Below are 12744 nucleotides of genomic sequence, written 5' to 3'. Positions count from 1 at the left end.
AGTCAAAAATCAGGGACATTCCTAAAAATCGGTGACAGATGTGAGGTATGTAAACACGAATTTTCTATGTCTAGTTCAGGATGCGCCTTGACTGAGTACCAACTGGGGAAAAAAAGCAAACACCGGAACTACTAGGCATATTGGGTAGGTCCAGCAATGTTTTCTGTGAAAGGAGCTAAAGCCCAGTCACTCTTGTCCTCACATCCCACACTTATGAAAAAAAGAGTTATAGTTCATTGGTATTGGTTCCTGAATGCGAGTGGCATGTACACTCGCCAAATGCAAAATGCCGCACTTGATTACAACTGTACCTTGCAAATTACGTTATCAATAACAAGTAGTAAACTGTCCTACTAGAATTACGTCATAACCTTTCTGACAGCTTCTGCCCAATGCTGAATCTATAGGCACCGGTTGTTCTACTCACTTCCCATTTGTTTAGCACGGATTTGCACCCTGTAAGACACTAACGATGGGCGGGGTGACAACTTTACATATTACTTACCTGGGAGAGTGGGTGTATCGTAAGGTCAAATTGATAGGAACGAAATCCATAGAATACATCCAGGCTTGTGTTTATTGAAGAATGACGTGAAAGTCGACCATTTGAAAGGAGGAGTTCGGCCATGATTCCGGAGTGACACGTCAGGTAGCCAATGCAGTTAGGATGGGCGTTTCCATACCCGCCAGTATTGTAGTAGCTAGTGTCGGCCATTTTGGATATCGGTAGCTTGTTGTTGTTGAGAAGGAAAAAAGGGGGAAAACGGAAAGTTGCTGGAACGGCGAGGTGCCGTGAAGCAGCGATTGCGATATACATAGTGAAAGGCAGCGAGCAGAACGGAGCAGTTGTGAATCAATGTAGTCGGTGAGTGCTGGATTGAAAGGTGACGGAGGGACTAAGGGACCCTACCGACTGTTGCCCGTTTTTGTGTTGGTCCCCCTTGCTTCTTGTACAAACTGTCATATGTGATCTTTATGGAGTTTCTTATATATTTACCGTAGATCGGGGGATGAGGGGCATGACACGTGGCGGAAGATAAACTGAATAAGGAGGGTCTTTGGTGAATGGCAGTGGGGGCATTCATTTCCAGCATCTGGATGGGGTGCTGTTAAGCTTTTAGGGTTCCCATGCGCTGTCACCGTGCACTTTTGTAACATCAGCTGCCGGTTATTAGTTGTGTAGCTGGCAGGGAATTGTGCAGTGTGTACTGTAGCTCTCTGTTCCCTGAAGTCTGTCACTGGTTTTATAGATCTTTAAAGTAAAGATTGTTGAGGTTATGTCAGGAAATATGTACACACACACACACACACACACACACACACACACACATATATTTCATATACCCATGTTTTTAACGTGCATTTCAGTAAGTAAATGTTGGCCTAAAATCATTTTGACTAGCAGCAGGTTGTAATAGAGCATCTGATGATTCCGTGACAGGTTTAACATCACTGATTCAGTAGTATTGATTTATATGGATCGTGTTTATATTTAACCTAGGTATCTAGATCGAGGAGCTAGTAATGTAGTGTAGCTCAGGTAGCCAATGTCTATAGCATAGCGTGGGATGCCATCATCATATGATGGTCTAAAGTTGTTAGCCTAGATTCATTTCTGACACGCTTACTTAAGACATGCTTGACACCTTTTTGAGAATTTTAACTAACACATTTGAAAAGTGGCAGAGATTGAACACATTATGTATTGGTATTAAACTCTGTCATAGTGGTCTTTAGACTTGAGTGTTCATCCCAGGTCATATCGGAAGAGATAGTCATAGTTAGAACTTGGTGCTGTGCTATTTGTTTGTTCAATACATAACGCTAATTTTTCTTTAGATTGGTACTTCTGGTGAATGTAGAAATTCTATTACCTTGACCTCCATCCCATTGCAGAGGTCATGGGATATCCCATGGCATTCTTGGGGTGGCATTCTCTTTTGAATATTGTATCCAGTTGCCTGTGATGTCTTGGTTTAAAAGCTTAGAGTCCTCGGTGTTGTAAAGGTAATGGAAGTTATGGCAAATCTGTTTGGATCTTGCGGTCAATTCACAAGTAGAATGAACATTTTCTTTTATGTTCCTGCACAGCAGGTGGTGACATATCCTCATAGATGAGTACTAGGTTAGCTAAATCTGTGGGCCATTTTAAGCCTAGCTAGTTTCCCTTTTGGTGCTTCAACTGACCTATCCCTTCTGTGTTTGATTGGCCTTACTCATCCAATGGTAGATAATTTTATATTGCCTCTAGTGACAGTAATTGTGTTTAATACCATAGATATTTTGAAGGGAGCCGTGCATGGAATGATGCATCAGTTCTGGGGTAAATTTTCTGTTACCTACCCATTTACGTGGATGCAGAATCTTTTCCAGAGTAGTGGTTTCCTGTGTGAGATGTACTTGTCCCACCAAACCATTCTGTTGATGTGCAGTAGGTCTGTCAGTATTAGATCAGAGAATATGTTGTATGCTAGACACAGGTCATGTATTCGCGTTCTCAAGGATTCTGAATGTAGTGACAAGGTTTTGAGGTGGTCTGTGTAGGACATGTCTTGTAGGCCTTGTATCTTTTTAGTAAGTTATCTCTGTGGGTGTTTGAGTTGTTGCATATGTCTGGAGCAGATACGATTAGCCTATTGAGGGCTGTGTATGGTGGACACTGGCATCTCTGGATCTAGAAAAAAAAACATTTGTGAATTATAATGAGAGGGAAGTGGATGATTTTTGTCAGGATTATACGGGAATGGGTTTAAGGATCTTTTGCTGCCAGTGGCCTTACTTGGATTCCCTCTGGTAACATGCATGATCAAGAATGTTGTAGTTTCTGTCCTGACTCTTCTCTGCTGGGAATCATATTTGTGTATTGACAATGCAGTGCCGGATTGGGAGCATTACTGCAGTGCCGTCCTGAAGATATTTCTTTAAACTGGGGTTCTCTATGTTTAAGTAGATGGTAGTTCCAGTTGTGTTAAAGATGGTGTGACACGTATTTGAAGAATAGATTAATTTTATTAGTGACCCCGGCTTTTGGCATCTATTCAGTAAGCAGTATGTGATATCTAATTTAAAATTGGCCGTGGGGAAATTAGCATCTTTCAGACAAAAGTATTTTTAGGAATATTTGTGGTCCTTTTGTTGCATGGAAAAGAGGCATGGCATAGCTTTCCATAAGGTCACAAACAGACAACAGTAGTGGTCTGGAGAGGTATGAAGCAAGTGTATGGGAATGTTTTCTTCTGTTAAATGGGGTCCAGGTTTTGAAGCAGGCAACACCAGTTAGTGAGAAAATATGGATAATGGTTTTGGTTTTGATAAATGGGATAGAACACTGATACATGTATACATTTTTTAGTCTTGGCACAGGAATTCTTTCTGGTTAAGTGACTTGCTCAGAGTTGTATATGTAGGTGGAGGCTGAGGGAATCAAAACATGGACCACAGGTATCAGAACATTAACAGCTTATAGCTTTAATCCTCTATGGTCACTGCCAGCCATGACAGCTGACATCATTGTCACTCCTAGCCTGTTTCTTAATGAAGTACCTGTGTTGCTCCTTATTGGCTAAGGAAGTCTCTTTAAGGAAAAGTAGTCACTTTACATTAACGCTTTTGCTTTAAAAATATGATTGGCCCTAAGATTTATGAACTTGAGTCACAGATGTATAAGAGCATTGTGTACCCTGTGTTCAGAATGCTGATTGGGACTTCAATCATGACAGTCCCCGGGAGCATACAGTGTCCTGTTTTTCTGAATGGTGTATGTGAATGTTTGACTCTGAAGTATGTTTAATGCTCTGCATGACAGCACTAAACAATGCACTGAAGTATGTGAACAGTATATATATATATATATATATATATATATATATATATATATATATATTTTTTTTTATTGTGGTGGTTGGCTGTGGTTCAGTGCCATTTACGGTAATAAAGGGAACTGGTGCTGTGCATTCTGCCATTGGAGGAATTTTCACATGGTCACTGTATTAGGGGTGGGTCAAGTTTGAGGTAACAGAGTTGCCTGCTCAGTAGGGAACTCTGTTAATAAGAAGTTTCCTGCTGTACAGCAAAGGTGTTGAAGTGGTTAGTTGTTTCTGTGCAGTGTGTTGCTCTGTATGCTGAATGGCATGTAAGTGGTTTATGGAGATTGTTGGTGTAGCAAGTGTAGCACCATTTTGCTTCTGGACCTTGCTGTACTGTACATTACTCCTTTTGGATCAGCTGGTATTCTAGTGGTGCTGGCTTTGTGAATCACATATGACTTGAGGGGGTCTTTCATTTGCATAGTGTTTAGTACCTTGAGGTTGGTGATGGTGCACACTAGAGCAAGACTTCATTGTGCATCTTGCTGCATTGTGTAGTTTGTATTGTAAATTAAGAAGGGATTTAGGGTGCCATGATGCCCAAGCCCTACTGGTATATAAAATTAATGCTACCAGTTGTCTTAATGTCTTGGGGGTGTCTTTATTCAGCTCATACTCATGTTTGGTAGTTTGTTTTAATAGTAACTGTGGCAGTGTGCTAAATAGTGATGTTTTGTTAGTAAATTTAACTACAGATATTTGAGAATACATAGAAGGGTACATTTAAGCATTGTACGGAGTATGTTGTTTTGTTTTGTTTACTAGGTACAAGTATCCTTTCCACAGTTACCAGTGAACGTTGTGTAATTAAGTGAAATTACTCAGAGTTGTGAAATAGGCAGTAGGAATGAAAAAGACTCAAGTAGCAGAGAATCAGTGGTACAAAATACATTACTATTGGTTATCATTAAATAATGCTAAGTATTTTTGGTCAGCAGTACTAACAACATTGTTTCTCATCTATCTCTTCTCAGCTGCTTGTCAGTTGCTCAAAGCCCAAATGATCTCGACAGATTAAAAAAAGTGTCGAATGGCGTTTTGTTTTTGTGAGGGAAAGTATACTCAGGTGTGCACCCCCTAGTTGGTCATTGGTGTAAAGGAGAGTTTCCCATTAAAGAAATTGCTTTTGATTTGATGTGACATTTGGTTGCTTGTGTAAAAGCATCACATACGTGATTGCTGCAAAATTGTGTGGCACATCTAAACTCTTCCAGTATGATTTCTGTGTGTATCGAGAGTGGTTTTGAACTGTATTTTCTTAAATGGTTTATGTAATATGGTCAGATTAGTTTAGTTTAGAGACGAGCTGCGGAGCTGAGGAAAACATTTTGAATGTAAAAGGACATACACGTAAGTGGGATTGTTACAGTGATTTTAAAAATGGTTATGATTTATGGTGCAGTAATATTTACTAAAATATAGATTCCCTGTTTTTCTCCGATTTGTTCCTTTACTGTTTATGTCTTTCTGAAGCAGCATTGTTTTTTTCCATTTTCAATTTAAAGATGTAGTTTTTTTTTTTTTTTTTTTTTTTTACTTGTGAAAGCCTGACATTTTCAAATGAATGTTACCAGATTGGAGTGAGTTTCACATATTATTTTGTTTCTGAGAGAGAATTAGTACAATTTTTTTTTTCGTACTTAACTGGGTATGTCCAAGACCAGAGAGTGCTGCCTAAGTGACCCTTGCTCTCAAACTTGCACAGTAGACATGTAAGTGATGGAATTGAACCTTGTACTCTTGGTTGTTGCAGAAAGCAGTCTGGTAATAGAGCAGATCTTTAATCTTCTGTGCTAACTGCTGGGCTAGAGTTGCTAGAACTATAAAACTTCTTGTATAAAGTGAGACTGGAAGGAGACTGGGCTTTCTTTCCAAAGTTGGTAAAGTACTGTTGTCCAATTACTTCTGCATTTCATTTGGTGTAGTCAGTGGCATATTTGTTAATTTAGATATGTTACATTATGTTGTATTTTTTGACACTTTCATATGATTTGCACCAAATGAAGTCTGTAATGGTAGACATTCTAGACTGAGACCTGTGGTTAAATGTGAGCAGAGCAGTTAACATTTGAGGTGCCATATGTCTGTGTAAGGCTAATGAAGTCCATTCAGAAGAAAGCTTTGAATGGAAACTACTGTGTGACTTTAATAGAACCTGCTGGAGGGACAGATTTTTCCACAGGTGTGGTAACCTCTGGGAGACAGAATCCCAATTCATGTCAAGCAGAGCACCTCTTTGGCCCTCTTCAAGCGCATTCTGGACAATTGGATGGGTAACTAAATTCACCCCGGGAGTTCCACCTGTGTCTCTCTTGGACAGAGGTAATAGGTGCTGATTGTGGAAACCAAGCTTAACCATGTTCTGCCCTTGTAAGGGACCTAGGGCCATTAGCCTAATAACTGAAGTTAACATCTCCACCGCTGACCTTGTCAGAACTAGTAGATCTGATTATGTCATTTTCATTCGTTCCGCAAACTGTAGATTTCGGATCCGGCTTGGTCGCTTTACAAACTTAGGATTTGAAGCTTAAGCTCCTTCTCTCTTGCACACAATACCTTATTCTCCCAAATTACCTCCAATCTCATTTGCTACTTGTTGTGGAAGGATCAAGGTTTTGTGGCTTGTGAGTTCCTAGCTAAGCTTTTTGATTTTAGCAGTTGTAAGTCTGTTTTGAGCCGTGATTTTCTTTTTTCCCCTTTTTATCATCTTCTCCCATTATACTTCCTAAATCTTAACTTGTAGAAAAAAAAGTTTTTTGTCCAGTTAAACCTTTCCCATGGTTTTTCTCCTGTTTGGGTGCTTTTTTTTCCCTTTTCTTTCCCTTCCTTTAAAGTTAGGGTAGTGGTGTTTATTATGGTTGATCATCATCATCTTTCGGCTTTATTCGTTAGGGGTCGCCACAGCGGATCATCTGTTTCCATTTCTTCCTGTCCTCTGTATCTTGCTCTGTTACACTAACCACCTGCATGTCCTCTCTCACCACATCCATAAACCTTATCTTAGACCTTCCTCTTTTCGTGTTACCTGGTAGCTTCATCCTTAGCATCTTTTTCCCAATGTACTCAGCAACTAAGTCCAAACCAACGTAATTTTGCCTCTCTGGCTTTGTCTCCAAACCTTCCAACCTGGGCTGACCCTCTAATATACTTATTCCTGATCCTGTTCACCCTCGTCAACCCAGTGCAAATCCTAACATCGTTAACTCTGCCACATCCAGCTCTGACTCCTGCCTTTTTGTCAATGTCACTGTCTCCAGCCCATATAACATAGCTGGTCTCACTACCCTCTTGTAGAACCTTCCCTTTCATTCTTACTGGTATTTGTCTGTCACAAATCACTCCTGACACACTTCTCCACCCACTCCATCCTGCCTGTACTCTCTCCATCCTGCCTGTACTCTCTTCTTCAACTCTTTTTCCACACTCACCATTACTCTGAACTATTGATCCCAAGTATTTAAACTCATCCACTTTCGCCACCTCTACTTGCATCCTCACCATTCCTCTATCCTCCCTCTCATTTACACACACATGTTCTGTCTTAGTTCTGCTGACTTTCATAGTTCTGCTGACTTTCATTCCTCTTCTCTCTAGAGCATATCTCCATCTCTCCAGGGTCGTCTCCACCTGTTCCCTACACTCGCTACAGATCACGTCATCTGCAAACATCATAGTCCACGGGGACTCCTGTCTGATCTCATCTGTCAACCTGTCCATCACCATTGCAAATAAGAAAGGTCTCAGAGCTGATCCTTGATGTAATCCCACCTCCACCTTAAACGGATCCGTCACTTCCACCACAGACAGACATCACTGCTGTCACACTACCCTCGTACATATCCTGTACCACTCTTACATACTTCTCTGACACTCCCGACTTCCTCATACAATACCACAACTCCTCTCTAGGCACCCTGTTATATGCTTTCTCTAAGTCTACAAAAACACAATGCAACTCCTTTTGACCTTCTCTCTACTTCTCCATCAACACTCTCTCAGAGCAAACATCGCATCTGCAGTGCTCTTTCCCGGCATGAAACCATACTGCTGATCACTAATCATCTTGTCCCTTCTTAACCTGGCTTCCACTACTCTTTCCCATAACTTCATGCTGTGACTGATCAATTTAATCCTTCTGCAGTTACTACAGCTCTGCACATCACCCTTATTCTTAACAAATTGGTACCAAAACACTTTCTCCATTCCTCGGGCATCCTCTCACTTTCCAAGATTTCATTAAACAGTCTGGTTAAAAACTCCACTGCCATTTCACCTAAACACCTCCATGCTTCCACAGGTATGTCATCTGGACCAACAGCCTTTTCATTCTTCATCCTCTTCATAGCTATCCTTACTTCCTCCTTGCTAATCCATTGCACTTCATGATTCACTATCCCCACATCATCCAACCTTCTTTCCCTCTCATTCATTCATCAATCCCTCAAAGTACTCCCCCCCCCCCCCATCTGCTCAACACCCTCTCCTCGGTCGTGAGTATGTTTCCCTCATTATCCTTTATCACCTTTACCTGCTGCACATCTTTCCTAGCTCGGTCCCTTTGTCTAGCCATTCGGTACAGGTCCTTTTCTCCCTCCTTAGTGTCCAACCTTTCATACCTCCTCATATGCCTAATCCCAGCACTCACTCACTCTTTTCTCATGTCTAGAGTTGATCCTTCTGGTTGGGGACCACTGGACAGACTTTTTTTCTACTGATTCTCTTGGTTATGTTTTAGAGTGACATAGCACAAAGATTTGGTTTCTAGCACTGTTATCACTCAAAAAGTTTGAGGTTGCTTTCTTTTGACTTGATACTAGAATCTATCCACCTTGCAGAATACTTGGTTTAGGTGTAGGAGTATTGACCTCCAGCCTTTTCTATGGGTGCCACGTGACAAGGCAGTGCATTAGTTTAGAGAAGTGTGTACATATTGCGTCCCTTCTGCGACTTGGGTATGGTTTTGACCATAAGTTGATGCCATTACAGTTGAAAGTCTGGATGCTGTTCCACTCTGCAGTCTGCCATTTCTGTTCCAATCTAAACACAAGACAGAAACAGTATATAAAAATATAAAATAAGCAAAGCAGTATAATTGGTTACCACACTAAGCAATAAACCCTTCAAAGGGTCTTTTTAGTTACTGTCCACCACTGTTGTATTTTGAATATTAAAAGTTCAGTCTCTCCATTTTTATCCTGTTCCTTGTGCTTAACTTTGCCTTTGCTGGGTTTCAGCTCTTTATTTTGCATCAGGTCTTGTAAGAGTCTGATTTGGGTGGGGGGGGGGGGGGCGAGGTCTTATCTTTTTCCATTTCCAAGTCGCACAATTTTTAGTCCATGTCATTAGCAGGCTCAGTAGCCATGTGTCACCCTTAGGATTGTGTGAAGTAGAATTATTCCCAATCAGAAATAGCTATGGCTTTAATAGAAGTGTCCCTGACTAGAGAATATTCACATTTACATTGTAGGTGGTCGTTAAAATATGGTACTTACCACCGCACCAGAAAGTATGTATCCATTCTCAAAAAAAAACTAAATGAAATATAGCAGTATTTGTATTGAAATTGTCAGCCAAAGAAACAAATTTTTTTTTTTTTTTTTTTTTTTTTTGCATCCCTGTAGGGCGAAGGCCAGTGGCTCGTCTACCCATTTACAGTGTTTCCTCCTAAAATTATATCTTTTTATATTCTTACTGTTTTTTGCCAGGGTTTCTTTCTGTTCATAGTTTAAAGTGCCTGTTGTATTCTGTCTCTCAAAGTTCATACTCCCTCTCTGTCTACAAATGTATGTGTGTGTGTGTGTGTGTGTGTGTGTGTGTGCGCATTTCAATGTGTTTTGATATAGTGTGTACGTACATACACACACACACGCTGCAAGACCCCCCCCCCCAAAAAAAAAGTGTTTATTGTGTGATACCTTAACACTTGATATCCTTAAGGGGTCATTTGCATATATTCAGTGGGCCTTCATTACTAGAAGTTTAAGGTGTTACACTGTGGAAACTCTAGTTTGGCTGTTTTTTTTTTTTCCTGAATGGTTTGTCTGTGTGGTGATAATGGAGAACACTGGACCCGGACCAGTGTTTTTTCGTAGCTTTCAGAACATTACAGCATTTCTGTAACATCTAAGAGCTGCTGCATATCCTGTCATTCACTGTTCTCAATTTCTTTGCCCAAGAAACAGGGCAAAGCTAAAAGTATTGAGTAGAAAACTCATTTATTGTTACTCATACCTCTCAGGTGTACCTCATTATGAAGAACGGGCATCATTTTGAGTCTTAAAAGTCCATGTTCCTCACTTTTCCACTTTCCATTTGAAGGGCATGTTATGCATACAGCGTTGAGATGTTTTCTAAATTATGTCAGACAGCCGTGAGTTATGGAAAGCATTTTATTTTTATAATTTTTAGTGGTAGTAAAAGTTCCAGGTGATAACTAAGAACACTTGACTTTTGAGTAACCACATCACTCTGTCTTCTGGATTTTCACTTATGTGCGATCCAGAGTACTCCATTATTGATTGATTGATTGATTTGATTGGCATTTGCTTACAGGGAAAGTGCGCTGGGCCAAAATAACCTATTTTCAGTGGAGGCTCGGGGAGAAAAGCTCTAGAAATTAGTTAGGTTAACGGTGCGTAAAATTCAAAAACAGATAGTAGATACCGGCAGTATTTGCAAAACAGAGTAATGTATAAAAACAGAATAGAAAGCAAATGAGCATAAAATATGTACAGATTAATGCAGTTTAGAGATGCATACTAACCAAGCAGTCATATTATTATACATTTAGAGATCATACAGTGATAAAGCAGTCATGTAGAATTTACAAGGTGCAGGGGAGAATGGAATTTTACTGGATAGAAGGGAAAAGATAGTAAGGCAAGAATAGATAAATTGTATGTGTTAAGTAGTGATAAAGGAAGATTTAAAGAGGTGAGGAAGTGAATTAAGGTGAATATGATATCATCTCTTTCTGTGCGACCTTACTCTTTGGATTATATTAAGGTGAATATGATGATATCCTTTTCTGTGTGACTTTTTTACTATTTGGCTTATATGTGTTTGTATATAATTTATTTTATTTTACATTTGTTTACCAGGAAAGTCTGACTGGTATAAGACCCATTATCCGCAGAGGCACGGGGAGAAAAGCTCCACATTAGTTCTGGTTTAAGCACTTGGGCTTCAGGCCAGTTATTTTACATTAAGAAGGTTCGTGGTCTGCACTCTTGTGGGAGGAGAGGCTGGACTCTGCCCTTCTGAGCTGGGAATTTCTGGTTAAAGGCTTATAGTGCCCGCATATTTGAACTGTTTCTTACTGAAATTGGTACACCTTGTTTGCTGTAGCATAGACTAGATCCAGGCCTGCTGAATCTAGCTTTGTTTGTATGCTTGTCGTTTGTTATTTCCCTGAAACGCTAATTCCACCTAAAACGCGGCTTTTGAGCGTTTCTGTGGATCCCTGGTGAGATCTGCATTGCTTACTGTACTTATTTCCTTGTTTCACTTGAAAGAAAGTTACTGTTTGTCGTTTTTGCATTTAAGTTACCCGGCACTTGCTCACTAAAGCAATTACATAAGTCAGCACTAAAAAATTAAAAGCGCTACACCCTCACAAACTCCCCTTGAGTACCTTGTTCCCCATTGGCCCTTTTTTTCAAGTATAAAGGATTTCCCAATACTATTCTAGCATGTCCAAAGGTCAGTTGTCAATCTCCTCTCCAGTCCAGCTGGTGAATCTGGGAATCTTGAGGCAATGTTACAACTGCCTCATGTACACAGACAACCCTCTCCTCCTCCCAACAAATTCCAACACATGTGAGAGATGCAACCATATAGCCAAACTGGAGGCTAAGCTCTCTCAACTCAGTACTGGCGTAACCAGTCAGGAGGAGAATGAAACCACACTCACTACAATTCCAGTCTCACATAGACCTACCGCGACAGCAAACCAAACACCTAAACACACAAAAACATACTCGGAGGCTCTAAATAAAAATCTGCCTAAGCAGCAGAGACTGCCAAAGCAGACACCCAAGCAACCACTGCCCTAAAACAAAACACGTGCAACACATAGCTCACAAAGCCAGTGTGCCGAACAGTCACAGCCCTTAAGGCTAAACCAACACACCTGATACACTTGTAATAGGTGACTCTATCATCAGGCACACTGACGTCCCGCTCACCAGGCTGAACAAGAAGGTCACGGTGAGCTGCTTGTCGGGCGCTAGGATCCGCCACATAACACAAGCACTCAGGTCACTCCAAGGCAAGTACAAATATGACTCGGTCATTGTCCATGCTGGTGTGAATGACCTGAGACGTACCTCCCTGGACTACATGAAAAGAGACCTAGAGGAGCTCTCTGAGCATGTAGCCCAGGCCGGTATGACCCTGACCTTGAGTAGCATCTTACCCTCACCAAGAATGATGCCACAATATGAAGACAAGATGATCAATTTCAACAATTGACTTAAGTATTGGTGTCATTCAAAGGGGATCCAATGCCTGTCTGCCTGGGATGACATGCTCGACAAGCCACGATGCTTTGCTAGGGACGGCTTGCACCTGTCACCCCTGGGCTTTCGGATATTGGCAAAGGCTGTTGCTTCCTCCATAGTGCCTTTTTTTAGGCAAGGCTCAAAAGACAAACCCACCTCCATAGGTATCACAAGGGATAAGAAACTAAGAGTAATGCTACTCAACGCCAGAAGTCTAAACCTCAAGATGCACTCGCTCAAAACTGTCCTTAGCATGGAGAACATCGATATCTGTGCAATAACAGAAACCTGGTTCAAGGCTCCCGAGAGCACCCCATCACTACCAGGTTATACCTCATACCATGCTTTTCGGCCCCAAAACTTGGACCGAACCACAA

At 40.9% G+C, this 12744-nt stretch overlaps 1 protein-coding gene across 6 annotated transcripts in view; it reads left to right on the top strand.

Moving 5' to 3' along the window:
- The first annotated feature begins 460 nt into the window (after positions 1-460).
- Positions 461-12744, top strand: part of CNOT3 (CCR4-NOT transcription complex subunit 3) — a 2226181-nt gene continuing 2213897 nt past the window's right edge. For 2 of the 6 annotated variants that reach the window (XM_044079494.1, XM_044079487.1), the window contains exon 1: positions 464-865. The gene's annotated coding sequence lies outside the window, so the exon portion shown is untranslated. Of the gene's footprint in view, positions 866-12744 lie in introns of all 6 variants that reach the window. The other 4 variants (XM_044079515.1, XM_044079508.1, XR_006365802.1 and 1 more) reach the window with 3 other exon arrangements.

This window comes from Protopterus annectens, chromosome 1.part1 (assembly GCF_019279795.1).
Source record: "Protopterus annectens isolate FY-2018-M chromosome 1.part1, PAN1.0, whole genome shotgun sequence".
NCBI classification, from domain to species: domain Eukaryota; kingdom Metazoa; phylum Chordata; order Ceratodontiformes; family Protopteridae; genus Protopterus; species Protopterus annectens.
Note: the sequence above shows the minus strand (reverse complement) of the source record. Positions and strands in the feature narration are given on the sequence as shown.